Source organism: Ictidomys tridecemlineatus, chromosome 9, assembly GCF_052094955.1.
Source record: "Ictidomys tridecemlineatus isolate mIctTri1 chromosome 9, mIctTri1.hap1, whole genome shotgun sequence".
NCBI classification, from domain to species: domain Eukaryota; kingdom Metazoa; phylum Chordata; class Mammalia; order Rodentia; family Sciuridae; genus Ictidomys; species Ictidomys tridecemlineatus.
The window spans coordinates 40,689,866-40,709,721 of NC_135485.1; the positions used below are offsets into that span (position 1 = coordinate 40,689,866).

General features: G+C 35.9%; 1 long non-coding RNA gene across 1 annotated transcript; it reads right to left on the reverse strand.

Moving 5' to 3' along the window:
• Positions 1 to 7,712: 7,712 nt before the first annotated feature.
• LOC144366507 (uncharacterized) lies at positions 7,713 to 18,207 on the reverse strand. The gene is made up of 3 exons (XR_013425569.1): positions 18,038 to 18,207; positions 17,645 to 17,721; positions 7,713 to 7,774 (listed from the first exon to the last, which is right to left on the reverse strand). It is a non-coding gene; the product is annotated as an uncharacterized LOC144366507 (long non-coding RNA).
• Positions 18,208 to 19,856: the final 1,649 nt, after the last annotated feature.

Genomic DNA, 19,856 nt, shown 5'->3' on the forward strand with positions numbered 1-19,856 from the left:
TTTATTTTTATATGATGCTGAGGATGGAATCCAGTTTCTCACATGTGCCAGACAAGTGCTCTACCACTGAGCCACAACCCCCAGCTCCCTTACTGTGTTTTTTAATGTGGTTTTTAGATGTTCTATTAAGGAATTTCTATCTATGTTCATCAGGGATGTTAGCCTGAAGTTTTCTTTCCTTGATGTGTCTTTAGTTTGGTATCATAGTAATGGCTTCATAAAATAAATTTGGCAGTGTTCCTTCCTTTTCTGTTTCATGGAATCATCTGAGGAGGATTGACATTAGTTCCTTTTTTAAAGGTCTAATAGAGGCTTCACTGAAAATTCATCTGGTCCTGGGCTTCTCTTTGTTAGAAGACTTTTAATTACTCATTCAATTTCATTGCTTAATATTAGTATGTTTAAGTTTTCTGTACCATGCTGGTTCAATTGGGTAAGTCATATGTATCTAGAAATTTTTCAGTATCTTCAACACATTATTGCTTATTGGAATAAAATTTTCAAAATAGTTTCTAATAATCCACTGTATTTCAGAAGTATCTATGGTGACATTTCCTATTTCATCTCTAATTTTGTTGATTTGGGTCTTTTCTTTCTTTCTTTTGGTTAGTTTGGCTAATGGTTTATCAATCTTGTTAATCTTTTAAATGAACTAACTCTGTTTTATTGATCCTTTTTATTATTATTATTGTCAATAATAATTATCAAGATCTTAATTATTTCCATTGTTCTATTAATTTTGGAATTTTTTCTTCTTTTTGTAGGGTCTTGAGGTTTACATTAGACTATTTATTTGGTATCTTTCTATCTATTTAATATAGAAACTCAGTGCTATAAACCTTTCTCTTAGAACTGCCTTCATACTTTCTCGGAGGTTTTGATATATTTTATCTCTATTCTCATTTGCTTCTAAGATTTTTTAAATTTCTCTCCTGATTTCTTCTGTGACCCATTTCTCATTCAAAGTGTAATATTTAATCTTGAGTTGTTAAAATTATTTTTTATCTTATCATTGATTTCTAATTTCATTCCATTATGAGCTAATAGGATGCAAGCAATTATCTCTATATTTTGTATTTGCTAAGGTTTGATTTATGCCCTAAAACATAATCTATTTTGTAGAAAGTTTCAGGTGCTGCTGAAAAGAAAGTGTGGTTGAATGAATGAAATATTCAATAGATGTCTATTAGGTCCATTTGATTAGTGGTATTTTTTCTGAAGCTTCTTTACTTAATTTATGTATAGATGACCTACTTAATGGTGAGAGAGGTGCATGGAAATCATCCAGTATTATCTATTGTGGTCTATTTAGTTCTTTATAATAAGTAGGGTTTGATTTATGTACATAGTTGCACTGTTGTGTGAGGCAAATATTTACAATATATTTTTATTAGATGATTCTCTTCACCAGTATGAAGTGACCTTCTTTTTCTCTTCTGATTAACTTTGACTTGAAGTCTACTTGATCTGATATGAGAGAAGCTACACCTGCTTGCTTTCAGTTTCCATTAACTGAAAGCAAGCAGGTGTAGCTACTCTCATGTAAATGGTGCATGATATATCTTTTTCCATCCTTTCACTTGCAGCGTGTGGATGTCTTTTCCTATAAGGTGAGTTTCTTATAACTAACAAATAGTTAGGTTTTATTTTTTAACAAATAGTTAGGTTTTATTTTTTAATCAAATCTACCAATCCATATCTTTTGATTAGAGACTATAGACCATTATTTACATTCAATGTTATTATAGAGTCGATTTTTATTTTCTACCATTTTTACTTATTTCTAATGCTTAATTCAAACTTGATTCTCCTTTAGTTAACTGTTCTTCTAGTGTGCTGTATCTCTGTGCTGGTTTTCATTATTATTTTTCATTTCTTCTGTATGAAATATTTCATTGAATATGGCTTGTAGTGTAGACTTAGTAATTATGAATTCTTTTAGTTTCTGCTCATCATTGAAGGTTTTTATTTCATTTTCAGTTCTGAAGGATAATTTTGCTTGGATAAAGCAATCTTGGTTGGCACCTGTTTTCTTTCAGGAGTTGGTATATATTATTCTAAACTTTCCCTGTTTTCAGGGTTTGGGTTGAGAAATCAGTTGAAATCTGAATTTGTTTACCTCTAAATGTAACTTACCATTGTTTTCTTGCAGTTTTAAAAATCCTGTCCTTATTCTTTATATTAGACATTTTAATTATGATGTGTCTTGGAGAGGATCTCTTTGGATCTTACCTATTTGGTTTTCTATATGCGTCTTATATTTGGATTTCCATCTTATTCCCAGAATTTGAAAAATTTTAAGATATTATTTCATTGATAATGTTCTGCATTACTTTAGTTTGTATTTTGGAGTTCTTCACTCATTCCAATGATTTTTAGATTTGGTCTCTTTATGTTATCCCAGATTTCTTGAATATTCTAATGATGGTCTCTAAACCTCTTTTCTATATTGTCAACTTTTATTTTTAAGATTATATACTTTGTCTCCAAGGCCTGAAAAATCTACCTTAAAGTGATCTAATCTATTGATGCTTTCCATTGAATTTTAAATTTAATTTATTCTTTCACTTCAAGGATTTCTGTATGATTCTTTTTCAGAATCTCTATCTCTTCATTGAAATAGTCTTCCTTTTCCTATGTTTACTAAGTTTATTCCTTACATCTTCTTTTAGATTGCTGAATGTTTTAACTGTGAACTTTTTAAATTCTTACTCTGACATTTCCTCCACTGTGGTGTCAATGTTGTGGGTTGTTTGGGGTGGTTTATTCCTTTGCTTTTTCATACTGCTTGTATGTCTACCCATCTATTGGGATGATTGTCACTTCTACTTTTATGCAAAGGACCATTTAGTGAGCTTCTTTCTCTTAAGCACTCCAGGCTGGGCAAACATCCAGGTATTGATACTTTCACTCAACACGTGTCTTCTGCTTTTCCCAGTATCAGCACCACTTTAAGAGAAGACATTAAAACCTATTTACTACAGACACTTCAGAGCAAAGCCATGTATTGATCAAACTTAGGAAAAACAAAAACTTGTTGATAACATACTCCACAGTTCCTCTAATCCAGGTATAAAATTATAGTAATGTCCTGGAATAGGTTGAGAAATTAGTAATATTACTATTACACTATATAGGGTCAGAAAAGGAGAGGAGAGTAAAAATGAGCAAAAGAAAAATAAATAAAGAGAAGACAGGAAATAATAATACAAGCCAAGAAAAAAGAAGGAAAAGATGGATGGGAGGGGTGAATTTGAGGCAGCAGCAGGTAATGTAAGAAAGGGAAAAAGGGACTAAGAGAAGCAAGTGTCAACCTGATATAGAAAAACAAAAAGGGGATGATTCCAATTAATGCTTTAAAACATTGGAAGAAATACAAACAGATGGACTGAGGGCACAATATTTAATACTAGGGAACAACTACCAAATCAAAATGAAGAGTAATATACTTATGATCAAAATTGACATGAGGGCTATTTTTGATAATCCAGGCCAATGTGGAGAAAACTTATTGAGTCTTCTTGGATTGGGGACATTTAGAAGATGCCCATTACTATGCAGCTTTGGATCCTCCTAGAGGTGCTGGGGAATAGGAGCTACTTCTTTGGTGCTACGAATTTCTCACCAACCGATTCCTGATCATCAGCTTAGGCACCAAGTGTACATGCTGTGTTGGAGGGTGCTGTGTTGTCTCTTTCTACTGGGTGCAAGAGTACAGGATGCAGGGCTCAGGACTTTCACTCTGACTGCTGTGGGGTATTCCCCTCCACAGGGTTTTCTTTAAAGTGGTATAGAGCCCAGTGGCTGTCTGCAATTGTGGGGTTTGAGATTTCGAGCTCTCTGGGGGTCATCTGAGGCAAAGAAGCCTCAGCCCAGGCTGATATACATCACGGGGCTACCATCCTCCCTGTGGCTGAAAAAGAGAGTCAGGTGGTCTGCCTGTCTCTGAGCTCTTACTGACCACAGTAGTGAATCCTGGGCGTTTATTCCCATCTTTGCCTGATCTCCCACAGAATTTTTATGGAGCACTAGGTTAGGGACAGTGCTCCCCAGGAGTGAGTAGCTCTTGGGTTTGCTCCACCCACAATATTCCATATCTGTGGTGAAGGGAAGGGGGTTTGAGTAACTTTCAGCAAGCAGCAATCCCTCTACAAATCCTTCTAGATGGATTATTGAGACATCCCATTTCAGAGGCATGCCCCCGGTTTTATTTGTTGCTATGTAAAGATGGAGAGAAGCTGCATTGATTTTATTTCTTCTGGGGAGGCTGGCTAGGTATGGAGTCTACAAAATGGCCACCATGTTCTGTTCAGCTTTCAGTCCACAATTTGAGTTTAACTGCCTGATCTCTTTCACTGTCTTTGCTGTTCTTGTCGCATTTCAACTTGGTCTGTTTTTCTTTCCAGCTGTTATTAAGGAAGTAAGCTTATGGGCTTTTGCTCTCCCTCTTTCTCTCTCTCTCTCTATTACTCCTCCCTCCCAATACTATCCTGATCTGGGTTCAAGGTTAAGGATTTCTTTCCTTATTTTCTGCTCCAGTAACCAAACTTCAAGTCCTTCCAAGTCTCAAACTGTCCAATACTGAGTCTTAGATTATTTACTCTATCAGCCACCTCTCTCATCATCTGTTCTTTCTCTGTTTCCTTTCTGGGCTATGGAATGGTCAGGGAATCTATCCTCTGCCATCTTCCACAACTAAATATGAACTTTTTGGGAAGCATTATATTACCTGTGCCTATGATGGAATTTGTTATTATTTTAATTCATGTGCATCATTTTATCTTATTTGTTTCCATCTTCTTATCTTTTGACTTTTGGTTGCAAAATACTAATATTGTTATAAGAGCAGGAATTTGGGAATCAATTCCTGGTTCTGTAAGGTAAGATACTGGACTAATCCTTAACTTTATAGAGACCAAATTTTGTTTTCATTGTTTTTAAATTTTAAAAAATGGAGTTAATCATTAATTTATAGATTCATTATAAGGATCAACTAAGAAAACATACATAAAACCCTTACTGTAGTTTTTCCTTTATTGGTTACTTGAATGGGAGAGTCCTCCTTTTTTATAAAGCAGCACAGACAGCCTCCCCCTAAAACTGATAGTTGTTTAGACCATGAGAGTACATGTAAATACACACTTTAAAATCGTTGTTTCAATCAAATGTATGCAAACTGAAAAGTAAGTGCAGTATATATTAGACTCTAATAGCAGGCTGCGAGAGGACTATAATCTAATCTTAAGTCTCATTCCTCCAGAGCTCATCAAGAATGGAGTCAGTCTAAAAGCCAGATAATGTGAAACCAAATAAGCTTTATTCTTATCCTCTGTCTGCGCCTCTTCCATAGAGACATAGCCCAGTGACAACATGCAAAGGCCATAATCAGTCATCTCATGTCTGTGGCAACCACTTGAAGAGCTAGAAAAAGGTCTTGCTTCATTTGAGGCTTCTAGTTAATGATAACCCATATAAGTTACTGAAAAGTATTTTATAAATATACATGTCTGAGAAAAATAGCTAGCAATCAAGAAATATTTATGGAGAATGTGTGAGACTATGGGAAAGATGAATAAAATGTGATCTTGCCTTCAAGAAAACCCAGTCTGCTTTGGAAGACAAGACTTGATCTTCAAGTCCAGGACGGTGGCGCACACCTGTAATCCCAGGGGCTTGGGAGGCTGAGACAGGAGAATTGCGAGTTCAGAGTCAGCTTGAGCAACTGCAAGGCACTAAAGCAACTCAGTGACACTCTGTCTCTAAATAAACTACAAAATAGGACTGAGGATGTGACTCAGTGTTTGAGTGCCCCTGAATTCAATCTCTGGTACCAAAAGAAAAACAAAACAAAACAAAAAAAATTGCAAAGAGCTAATGTCTAGTTGCAAAGAGCTAATTTTAATCAATCAAAGTCACATAATGAAGAAATTGACATATTTTGCATGCTGAATATGTGCAAATCACTGGGGGACATGTTGCCTCAATACTCACAGAATTGCTGTGAAGTGGATATAATTATTCTTATTTTGTAGATGAGGTCATTGAAGTTTATACAGGTGAGATGATTTGGATATGGTCACATAAGTAGGGAATGACCATTGCAAGAAGGCTATGCAGGCCAGTGTCTCTGGATCCAATGTCCTGCTACTTTCACCACCACTGGGATGGAAATAGGGAGAATGGAGGAGAGAAAGCATTACAAAATACACTGTGAAGGGAGAATTTGCAAATTCTTGTGACAGCTTGAATATGGATGATATTAATATCAATATTTTATTAACAAAACCACATGGAGCCCTGACTGAATCTTAATAAAATCTTTCATAAATGAGACAAGGTGGGAACATAAGGAAACAGAAATCCAATTAAGTGTGTTGAAAGAATCAGATTAGATTATATCTATCTATTTTAAAAGACTCAATAATTTAAGAAATCATATTACTGTCCTCTTATGCAGTGTTTTAATTGTTGACATTTAAAATTTATTATTTTTATTGTTATTAGTGTTATTATTATTTGCAGTGCTGGAGATTGAACCCAGGGCCTCACACACACTAGACAGTGCTCTACCATTGAGCTATGTCTCAATGGTAGAGCACTCAAGCCTTTGAAATTTATAGGGAAATACTGTAGAGAGGGAAAGGCTTCCATTAGAAGATCTGAGTTTGAGTTTCAGGCCCAAATTACTGTGGCATGACCTTGGGAAGCTCATATAATCACTTTTAGTCTTGAAGGAATATTAATACCTATCCTATCCAATTCAGTCATCACTTACCTGCCCCCACCCCACCTGTATTTACTCATCCATCTTTCATTATCCCTTCTAAATGCATTTATTGAGTATCTAGTAAGTGCCAATCCCTTGGGACATATCAGTTAAACTAGATTCAGACTCTGCCCTTAAGGAGCCCATAGTCTAGAAAGAGAGACAGACAGGCACATAAAACAATGCAGTAAAACATGGTGGGTACTATAAAGAAAAACTGTCTTGGTCACAGTGAGCAGAAAGGAGAGGTCATTTCCACTTGGTGGGAGATAGAGTGAAAAGACATCTCCATCACATCGTAGAAAGAGGTGGGACAGGTATCATGAAAAAGGTGATGCTCCAGCTGAGTCTTAGGAATGTCACTCTGGGTGATGTTGGAAAGGGTGTTCTAGCCAGAGTAAAAAACGTATTGGTGTTGTGGTCAGCGACATGTAGCTTGATTTGGTTGAAACATGAGGTAGAGGAAAGTCACAAGTGGAGGCAGGCTGGAGGGGATGGTGTGCCACGCAGAGGAGGTTAAACTTTTTTGGGGGCATTGGGAAATCATTTAAACCTCATAAGTGAAATAATCAGATTTGCATTTGAGTTCAGGCATTCTCTGAAATGTAACTAAAGGAGACAGAGAAAAGAAGGCAGAAACATCAAATGTCAAATTCTTAAAAACAATAGCTGGCCGTAGAGTGGAGAAGCTACGTGGAGAAGCTATGGAGATCAAGAGAGGCAAAATGTGACGCATAGTAAACTGCAGATTACTATCTACACTGTTACGTGTTTGCTTTTATTCGTAGCATGATATAAGTCAGGATTTGCTATATTATAGCCCATGTGTAATTGAAAACCATAAATTCTATTGTACTCTATGCATTTATTTAAATAAAGAGATCTATGAAGTAAAATATTTTTCTTCAATCAGAATTAAATTATAGTAATAAACTAAAGGAAACTCACAAAAATTCCACCTCGTTCCAGAACTCTTATCTCAACAAAACATGTTGCTGGTGAAGATCCCTGAAACAAACAAATCAAAACATTAATGATCTTTAAAAATAACAGGTTGATGAGAATATGGAGAAACTGGAACATCTGTGCACTGTTGGTAGGGGTGTAAAGTTCAGCCAGAATGAAAAATAGTAGGACAGTACCTCAAAAATTAAAAACAAGAATCATTGTATGATATAGCAATTCCACTTTGGGACATACATCCAAAAGAAGTGAAATTCAAAACATGAGCAGATATTTGTACATCCATAGCAGCATTATCACAACAGCCCAAAGCTGGAAACGATGCAAGGTTCTACTGATGGATAAAGGAATAAGCAACATGTCTACACACACAGTGGAATATTCTTCAGCCTTAAAAAAGGAAAGAACTTTTGACACCTGCTACAAACTGTATGTGTACACACACACACACACACACACACACACACACACACACACACACACACGTTAGAGAGAAATTACTTCCAATTCGTTAGGATGGTATTTTCCAAACCTGAGTAAGAATAAGAATCATCTGGGGAATGTGTGAAAATTGTAGATCCCAGGCACCATCTCCTCCCACCAGATTCTGATTCAGTGGGTAGTGAAGCCAAGGAATCTGCATTTAAGCCATACATGGGGAGGAATTCCAATGCTTGAGTTTCATAGACTATTCTTTGAGATAAACTGCATCTCAGACGAGATAATAAAAACAACCTCTTGTACATGCTGCTTGAATGTTGAGATAGGGTTGAAAATGGTCTGTTCTAATTGAAAGACTCTTTAACTTCGAGAGGTAAGACTCATATCATGCTGTGTTTATTTTTGGAACAAGATCTCCAACAAGCGGACCGTGATCCACAGGTCAGACTTGTGTCTGAGATGGTTGTGACTGTGACATGCACTGGCAGGTTCCCAGTAGGCAAGAGTATTGCCCGTCGTCTCTTCTGTGGGAAACTTGCTCTCTGATTGTCCTAAACTCAAAAAGGGTTATTTTAATTAGCTATTGGAATTCTCTGAAACATAACTAAAGGAGACGGAGAAAAGAAGGCAGAAATGTCAAGGGATCCTGGAATTTCAGAGCTAGAAGTTGATGCCTGATTGAGGATCTAAGTCTCTAAATTCACAGACAAGGAAACAAAATAAATAAAAATATAAGCAACTTACTGAAAACCACACTAGTGGGGTTTCCCTAGACTCCACAGTAATGACGGATTGCTATTCTTCCAATGCACCAGGAAAAAACAAACCAATTAGATACACATTTTCTAATTTTGAATGGCAAAAGGATTTCTTGCAGGATGATAGCAGGCAATTGGAAAGCTGACAATCTTCCTTATAATTATTTCACTTAAATTTTTAAAATCTGACTTCTTTATGCCTATCTCCACTGGTTAGAATAATGACAGGGTTGTAAATTTACTAACTAAAATTTCACATCATGGAAATATTGACTCTCGAAGTTGAAGAAAACTCATTCATTTTTTTTTTGCTGATAAAGTATATAGTTTGTTTTTATTTACTCTTAGATTTTTATATTGTATCTACCAGTACAAGAAATAAATTGAAACAGTGCCTGATTTGATAAATAACCAGCAATTATAGTAATATGTTAATAACAGTATATCAGACAGGAAGAAAACAAGTGGTCATTTTGGGTAGTCTTTGGGGACCAGAAAGTGAAATCTATACCCTTGACTGCAATTGAAAAAGTAAATCACTATGAAAATGACATAAGCATTAATAAAATGAGAAAACAAATGACTCCTACACTCAAGACCAGGTGCTTCTTGTAGGCTATCACAAACCCTTTGTGAAATAAATCAAGGCATAGACCGACATGTGCAGACCTGTGCATTCATGCACTCTATATAACTGAATTTCTCTTTCATGTCACATTCAGTTAATTCAACAAATATCTATTGAGTGCCTACCAGGTGCCAGATGCTAGTGTGAAGAATAGCAGCAAATAAGGCACCTGGTCCTCTGGAGCCAAAAACCTAGAGGGAGGGAGCCAGACAACAAGCAAGAAAGCAAACAGATATAGAAGGTGATTTCAGAAAGCAGGACAAGCACTAAAGAGTGAACCAAGACACGTGGGAGAGCCTAGGTAAGAAGAGGTCATGTGAATGGAAAGTCCCCGTGCAAGAAATAGCATAGGAACCTGAGATGGGAACAATGAGAAAGGGTCTGCCAGTGCCAGGCACTGTGCGGGGAGGAGCATCGGAGCAGAGCCAACAGCAAGTACAGCTGTCAGTCGGGAGGTGGGAAGGAGGCAGGCCTGAGCATCCTGAGCAGGGAGGGGATGATACCAGCGGAGGCAGCTGTCAGGTGGAGCTGGGCTTCTGGGATTATTCCCAGGTTGCATAAGCAAAAGGGTCAGAACTTGGACCTTCTTCTATGTCTCGCTCAAGACCTCTTTGTTCACACTCTTACCACTCTGCTCAGTGGGGAACAAGAAAGGGAATAGATAGCCACTCACTCAAATAAAACATAGGAACCCCACCCCCAAGCTCTGGAAGGAATGAGAGAGGTGACTGCCCATCTCTCATTCTGCCTTCTGACTGTGGCTCCCTCTGGGTTCTTGATTTCTATCACTCCCATTTAAGTCCCCAAAGTATGGCGGTCCACACATAGATAAAGAAATATTCTTGTCCTTTTTTTCTTTCTAGAATGTCTGAGATGAGCAAACAGTTTTTTTTTTTTTTAAAGAGAGATTTAGAAAATGTGAAAGGGAAAATAGACTTCCAAGGTAAAGGTTCCTGAACATAAGATTCATTCATCCTATATGGACTGGTGTAGATCCTCAACTATCTCATCCAGCTTGTTTCTAACCCAAGTCCCTCCTGACATTTGGCATTCAATCTTGGGTTTCTGTTATGGTTTGGATGTGAGATGTCCCCCAAAAGTTCATTGTGAGACAATAAAGGTTTAGAGGAGAAATGATTGGGTTATGAGAGTCTTAACCCAATCAGTGAATTAATCCCTGAGTGGTAACTGAAGGTGGGTAGGGTGTGGCTGGAGGAGGTGGGTCCCTGGATGTGTACCTTTGGGGTATGTATTTTGTTTCTGGAGAGTGGAGTGTCTCTGCTTACTGATGATCATGTGAACTGCTTCCCTCCACCACACTCCTCTACCATTGATGTCCTGCCTCACCTTGAGCCCAGAGGAATGGAGCCAGCTGCCTGTGGACTGAAACCTCTGAAACTGTGAGCCCCAAGATAAACGTTTCCTCCTCTACAATTGTTCTGATAGGGTCTTCTAGTTGCAGCAACGAAAAAGCTGATTAAAATAGTTACCATTCAGTTTTCTAACCCTGGGAGATGACTTACCTGTCCAATCTATATCATTATGAGATAAGTTTCTAAAAAGGTCGAGTTAAGCTTTAATTTAAACTTTCTCTCCTTATGAATGAGCAAATATTGGCTCTCTCAGGAAGACCTCTCTTTCTTTACTTCCTATCCAAATCCTTTGCGTTCATTAAGATTTCAGTTCCCATCATAATCTGACCACTGCAGGTCACTTTACTGTCCTACTGTAAGTGGCCATCTACTAATCACTTATATAAAGCAACAAAGTACTTATTTACATATAGTTTTATTCTCAAATCACAGCAGCAAAGCTGTAGATTCCCCAAAGCAAGAGACAAAATTATAATATTTTAAGATTATTTTTATTTCTGCTGATCATAGCTTAAAACTTGAATGCATATTTGTTAGATTGAACGTTATTCTCCAGGCTTTTTTTAAAATCATAAGCTCAACTTATATTTTTAAAAGTTATACAAAAAGATATGTTTTCTTAATTAAAAAGTTTAGCATAACTTTGAGAACAATAGTATGTATCTAATATCTTTGTTAAATTTAATTAGGAGGTAGGAGGTTGCACTAATACACTAATGGTTTTCTTTGTGCCAGGCAATGTTCTTAGTGCTTTGCATAAATAACTTTATTTAATTAAACAAAATAAGATGAGTCACATGTAAACATTATCATACATTTAAAATGTGCAAATCAGATGCATAATTTTTATCAACTTAAAAATGCCAGCTAACCCAATTTGACTATCCAAGAGATCATTCCTCAGAATCCCAAATTTTTGTCTTGACCTATTCCATCACAATGAACATGATCAAACTTAGAATATTGGATACACTTGATAACATTACTAAGCATAGTCTCCAACCATTTTTAGTGATAATCATGTTTTAATATTCTTATAAAATTATTATAATTTTTCTGAAAATAATTTTCATTTTATGCATTTGAATTATGTCATGAAGTAAATAATTTCCTCCAAAACAACTATTTTATCTTTTTTTCCCCAAGACTATGCTTTCTTTATATTAAATTCACGTGACTGTCAAAATATGTAAATGTGGGTACCAAAAGTATTTTCCAGATCAGAGCAAATAATTATCTGAAAATTTTTGCTATTTTTTGCTAAAATAATTTCTGATAACTTTTTTCTAAAAATACTCAATGTAAAATGTAGTAGAATTATTTAATATTTGTACCACAAAACTTTAATTGAAATACTGTTCACCGGAGTGAATGTGAGTCATTAAATGAAATAAAAAGATACAACCTGTATTATGACTGAAATATTAAGATTTCTAAGCTACATCTCCAGTCCCTGGCACTCAACATTTTTAATGGTGAGGTTTAATGAGTGTTAGGGAGAAGTTATTTGTATGTCAGTCCTTCATAAAAGTCTCAATCTTCTCTTATTTAAAATAGTCACTCACACATATATACATTTTTAAAACATTTTTGTCTACATAATATGTGCCTGGTCCTAAAGAATCACATGTTTTCTATGATATTAGAGAATGTGCATACACATCAGCACCTAATACTCCAAAGTTTCAGTATTATTTAATATCTCCCCCAGGGAGTAGTCATTGAACAATGGACATATCATGTTTCTATTTACATTTCTAATCTTAAGTAATTACCATGAAATAATGAATCTTAAGATCTAGAACCCCTCACTGGCACAATCCCCTTACAAGACCTAATAGGAGCTCTAGAAGCACATTCACATGGGCTTACATTTTTGTAAAATTTGCCAACGTAAAGCATATTAACCATAATTGTTTAACTTAGCTTTCTCTTTCTACCACTTTCCCTCCACCACATTTTTCATCTTGTTGGATGGTGCTGGAGTAGTCAGAGATATTTTGAGAACCAACTTAGGGGAAGCTGAGTTGGACCCACATCTAGCTTGGATTCAATAGGACATACTGGTATAGTTGTCCATCACTTTTCTACATAATGAGGTTACTGCTGGCCCCCACCAAGATAAAATTTCTCTCATGAATAGTCCAAGTGACCATGCTGGGACTCAGCTGGCTGTGTTGTGTTATGAATGTGGAGACAAACAGCTTCAAAACATACAGATCAGAAGCTCATCTGTAGAGCCAGGTATGGTGGCTCATGGCTATAATTCCAGCAGCTTGGAAAGCTGAGACAGGAGGATTGACGTTTAAGATCAGTCTCAGAAATTTAGTGAGGCCCTAAAGCAACTTAGCAAGACTCTGTCTCAAAATAAAAAAACAAAAAGGGATGGGTATGGAGCTCAGTAGTAAAGCTCCTCTGGGTTCAGTCTGAAGTGGCAAAAGGAAGAGAGAAAGAGAGTGAGAAAGAAGGGGAGAGGGAGAAGGAGAAGGAGAAGAAGATCATCTATGGAGAAGTCTTTCAATTATGAGACATGTAAAACTGTAAGTAGAAGATTTGATCTCATTGTCATCCAAAGTGAAATTTCCTTTTTATCAGACATGTTTAATATTGCAAGATATGCAAATATGAATGCACCATTTTTTTTTAATGTGAAGCCTAAAAAAAGAAAATGTTCAGAATTCCTGAGTGTAGCATGCAAACTTATAGCAAAACTACAAACAGTACCAGGCACAGTGGCGCACACCTATGATCCCAGAGGCTCATAAGGCTGAGGCGGGAGGATTGCAAGTTCAAAGCCAGCCTCAGTAATTTAGCAAGAGGGATGGGAGGGGAAGGGAGGAGCATGGGGTTAGCAAGGATGGTAGAATGTGATGGACATCATTATCCAAAGTACATGTATGAAGACACAAATTGGTGTGAATATACTTTGTATAAAACTAGAGATTTGAAAAATTGTGCTGTGTATGTGTAATAAGAATTGTAATGCATTCCGCTGTCACTTATTTTTTTAAAACTCATTAAAAGATCAAAACTGTTCAACCACATTGAAAAACTGCCTGGCAGTTTCTTTGTTAAACACCTGACAGCTCTGCGGCCCAAGAAATGTCCTAGTTCTTATGGAAATACCCAAGAAAAATAAATGCTATGTCCACAAAAAGATGTATACATAAATGTTAGCAGCACCCTTATTAATAATTTCTTCAAAAGGGAAATGATACAAATGTCCTTCAAAAGGAAAATGGAGAAACAAATTTTGAGATATTGATACAATTAATTTTGTTCAGCAGTAAAAGAGAAAAACTTCTGATACACACAACACTGATGATTCTTGTAACAGTCAATTTCAAACATTTCCCATTGGCCACTGTCACAACTTGAGTATCAATGAAAATAATAATTGCTATTAATTATACATAATGAGTAATAGGTATTAGTAATTACTAATATAAGTAATAAAACTTACTCATCATTTGGTTAGCTAAAATAAACTATCTATAAAATATACAAGTTCCAATAATACTCAAAAGTTAATAGAATGCAGTAGCTTTTGATCTTTTTTTTTAAAAAAACTATGATCCATAATTACAAATATATTGTATGTTATTCAGCACACACACACACACACACACACACACACTTACTTTTTTTTTTGAGACCATGTTGCCATGTTGCCCAGCCTGGACTTGAACTCATAGGTTCAAGCAATACTCCTGCCTCAGTCTTCCATGTAGCTGAGACTACAGGTATGCACCATAGAATCAGCTCACACATACTTTAAACATTGTAGAAAATATTACCATTATTATTATGTTTGAAGAAACCTGTTTCTATTTTATTCTACTTTTTAGTTAACTTTAAACAATGGTTACACAAACAACCGCAAACTACAGTTTATAAAACACCAATAAAATTTCCAAAATTTGGTCAAAATGAAGGATGAGGGTAATTTTTACTGATTTTGAGATTTTGGTAAATAGGTATGAAGGAATTTTATATGTCAACTTGACTGTCACAGAGTGCCCAGATATTTAGTTAAGTGTTATCTCTGGAAGTTTCCGTGAAGGTGCTTCTGACTGATTAGCAATTCAGTTTGTGAACTGGATAAGCTGTATGTCCTTCTCAATGTGGGTGGACATCATGGATGCAAGGAGGGAAAATTCCCTTTCTCCCTTTCTCTCTCTCTCTCTCTCTCTCTCTCCCTCCCCTTCCCTCTCCCTGACATTTGAGCAGGAACATCAATCTTTGCCTGCATTCAGATAGGAATTTAAACATTGTTCTCCAGTTGTCAGGCTTTGGGCTTTGACTAGAACTTACATCAGATAAGTTCAGATAACTGTAAATAAATCAAATAGCCTAGAAAAAAATAAGAATTATACCCAAAAGAGAAGGAATTGTCCAGTATGGGTAATCAAATGGTCTATAGAAAAGGAATCCAAAAATATGTTTCTTAATGATAAAATTACCTGAATTAAATATGTTAAAACTCAATCTTTCATGTCTAGGGATTGTAGCCTCTACATTACCAAACTAACTATAATAAAATGCTAATAAAACATATATAATTTTATTCTTAATTTCTGAAGAATTAATATATTTACATGGTTCACATTTTAATATAAAATATGAACAGGTATGAATGATATTAAAGATTGCTATGGCTTGGATATGAAGTATCCCCTGAAGGCTCACATGTGAGATAATGCAGGAAAGTTCAGAGGTAAAATGATCAGATTATGAGAGCTATAACCTGATCAGTGGATTAATCCATTCAATGGAAAAATAATTAGAATAAATTAATGGGTGGTACCATAGACAGGTAGGGCATGACTTGAGTATGTAGGTCACAAGGGGTGGAACCCTTGGGAATTATATTATCTGTGGCTCCTAGATTCTTCAAAACATAAGGCTTTCATCTACACCCTCATTTAACAAAGAAACTGAAACCTAGGAGGTTAAGTGACTAGCCCTAAGATACACAGATTATTCCTTACCTGAATAGCTTCAATGGAGTAGGTGTCTTTAAATTAGGCCCATAGACCTAGGGATCTTTAATTAATTGCAGGGATTTATATACCTCCTGAGAGTTAGTGTAAAAAAATGGTATGGATATATTGGTTTTGGTAGTTTTTAGGAGTCTCTAGTTTTCATTAAATTTTCAAAGGTGTCTATATTTGTTCAGATAAATTCTCAGCTTCCAGCACAATAAATGGCAGTAGACATATAAACAACAGTTGACTGAGTGTGTCAAATTTTCAACCAAGAAAAAGTTAATAATATTCACAGTAATTTATAATTAACCATCGAAATAGTAAAATATTATATAGTCATTCTCTGGAAAATAATCCTTGCAATTTCCTGCCCCCATCATGCTCCAATATCCTGTATAGTCTTTCATCACCTTATTGTTTCAAGTCCCAGGTGAATTACCCAATGTTGTGCTTGTCTTTTAAACTAATTTTAAAAGAGTTTTAAAATCGCAGTCTCATCTGCTTTTGGAAATCATCCGTCTTTTTAATTTAATTTTACGATCTTATTTAATTAACACGAGTTTAATGACAGTTAATAAATGACATATTAATTAATTTAGGGAGTGACTATTTTGTCCTTATTAAAGTAATTCAAATTTTAAGTGCTTGTAATTTTAATTCGTTCAATCATGTAAGACATCCCAAATCCAATTATACCTAAGTTACCTTATTTTACTGTTAGTTCAAGTCTGAAGGAAAATCTCTAGTAACACAGAACATACGCAGGAGTGATTATCCAAACTGTAACTTTGAAAAGGCAGGGAAATGCCTTGGACCCAAGCCATAAGCAGTGGGCAACAGCACCTCAGAGAAGGGTCCCAATACATATTTGAGCAACCAAAGAATTATAAAGAAGTAACTAATGCTGTTCAGAGGATAGGTGGCCTAAGCAGGGCACCATCAACCTTAAGAATAGCTAACAACACCCACTAGTGAAGCGTGTATTCTTAGGCCCTTGTCTCTAAGAGCAGGTGTTTTTGTGGGACATTAAGGAATGGCACTAAACTGTATCAATGTACTTACCAAATACAACTCTCTTGTTAGTGTACATTCCTTTTCATAATTTGTTTCTAATAACATACAAATATGGAAGCAGCCAGAGACACAGAGAAGGGAGTCTTGAGACAAAAATTATGATACCTTGCAAGAAACAGGCCAGGTCGTTTCATAGATTATATATATGTACAATGATGAATCCCATTTTACTCAGAAATAATTTATAGTCTATAGAGGTGTTTACAGATCATGATTCACTTATCTAATAGAGATTAAAAGCTCTCTGCCTTTACAAGACTGGGTTTTACTCAGCTCAAAATAGATATTTAATAAATTACTGTGAATATAAATTAAGTATAATCAAGAGCATTATTAAGCAACACCAAGAACGGACAAAGTCTTTTCATGTATCTTGTCTAGCTTGCTAGACTACTTGATACCAGCATTTCTCACACTAGAAACTGCCTGAAAAAGTAATCATCCATTTGCAGTCTTCTGAGACCATCTGAGACTTAAAAGCCATAAAAGAAACAAATGGGAATTGTGAATGCTTACTAGGTGAGATGAGACAAAAAGGGTATTTGTATCTTGTTATTCTTTATCTCCTAGGACAATGATCTTCAATATTTTAAGAGAGAAGAACCTAAGATTCAGACTTTAATGAAACATTAATTTCAATCTGTTTATCTTACCTGGTGCTGGGGTTTTTTTGTGTTGACTGGTGTTTTTCTAGCAGCTGAGAATGAAATCTTTGGAGAAACTGTGGATCCTGTTTAAAAAAAAAAAGTGGATATTTTGTTGTTACAGACTTTATTTTAAACCTATTCACCTTATGATCCATTTATGAGATAGAATACTTACCACTTCTTAAAATGGAGGCATAGATGTATATTTAATAAAAGGCTTACCTTAATTTCTCCTGCTTTTTATGAATAATATATTTTAATTTTTCTTGCTTTTTTATATTGAACATTACTTCACACAATTAAGTATAATGTGGTAGATACAGGCCCAGAATGAGATGATTTCAACTCAGAAATAAATTCTAATGTTTGTGCAATAGGATCACATAGAAATGTTCTTACTTTCTAAGCTTTTCCCAGTTACACCAATAGTTTGCCTCGATGGAAGACCACTCTGAAAATTTTTTAGAGTGGAAGAAACTGTCTTCATCACCCAGGAAGGTACAGATATTTTCTCATAGTTAATCTGTGCAGTTACCAGACAATGACCCTGAAAAAAGACAGCAGAGAAACTTGGAGTTTAAATGCATCACCTTCCGTGTTGATACATAAAGATTATAGGCAATAAAATATCAAAAGAAGATTGAAATTACTATGGGTTAGCCATGCTATTGAACCATCTAATATCCATGGATAATCTGATCAGGTTCAACCAGCTCCCTAGACCTAGAACTGATCAGTAATAGGAAAGCGTGTCAGCCCTTCATATCTGTGGGTTCCACATCAGTGAATTCAGCCAACTGCAGATTGAAAATATCCAGCTAAACGTTGCATCTTATTGAACAGGATAACTGATTTTTTTTGTCATTATTTCCTAAACAGCACAGCACAGAACCTATTTCCATGGCATTTACTTTGTATTAGATATCATAAGTAATCTTGAGATGATTTGGAGTATACCAGGCAAGGATGTATGTAGGTTGTATGCAAATACTACACCACTTTATATAAGGGACTTGAACATCCACAGATTTTGGTATCTGCAGGAGGTCCTGGAACCAGTCCTCCACAGATACCAAGGGATGACTATAATCATTGATTGTAGCTCCCTGCCAGAATTTAACTGAAAAGTTAATGCTTCAATTACATACTTACAGATGTGATGAATACAAGGAAGCAGGATTTTAAATGATCAGAGATAATGGTTGTTCCAGCCCTGAAAGAAGGAGGGGCGGGGGGGGGGAGATAACAAGGCTTATTGAAAAAATGTATTTATTTATACAAAAATTCCTATCAAAACTATTATATGCTGGACTCAACATAAAATGAGCTAGGTGGAGATAGTCACCCACTGTGTGGAATTTAATGTATTTATCTGCTCTCATCTAATTCTTGAGCATCCTCCATGTGCCTACCTTGTAGACTTAGGGTGGGGAGGGCAGTAGCCTACAGTGGCTTAGTCTTGAAAAGCAAGGAAGTATTTTATTTGCACTATAATTGGAGATATTGAAGAAATGCACTAGAAAAATGTGAGGGTAATGACATTAAGATATCATTTAAGCAAATGTTCAGTGGCATAATCAGAATAATTTGAGGTAAGATTATTAAGTAGATAAAGCTTGACTTTGGGCAACCTAGACTTTGGTGCTCTACTTCCATTTTCATAGATTTCATTTCTTTGTGTGTCTCTGAGGTTCCCTGTCTTCTTCCTGCAGTAACCCCCTGGGTATTCACCATCCATGGCTTCAGAGCTAATCCAAGGCCAAATAACTAATTTGATAAGCTAATCTCTACTAAATTGCCATGGGAAATAATTAGTATTCTCCTCCTAAATAAAGTTGTGAATTTTAGGGCTGAAGTTGTGGCTCAGTGGTAGAGTGTTCACCTAGTACGCACGGGGTTCGATTCTCAGCACCACATAAAAATAAATAAATAAAATAAAGGTATTGAATCCATCTGCAACCATAGCTATATATGGTTCTGAATTTTAATTTCAGCTTTGTAGAGGACTTTGATGTTACCTGTTGGGTCCAAGCATCACCTAATGACCTCTCAAATTAAACCCTACTTTCTTTCCTTCCTTGGATCACAAGCAGGATCCTGCATGCTGCTGTCTGCAGACACCCTAAACAAAGTCTCTGCCATATTGTACCAGATGCCACACTGCCCCAAGGGAAAGAACTCAGAGATGATGATGGGAAAACTCCCAATGTACATAAAT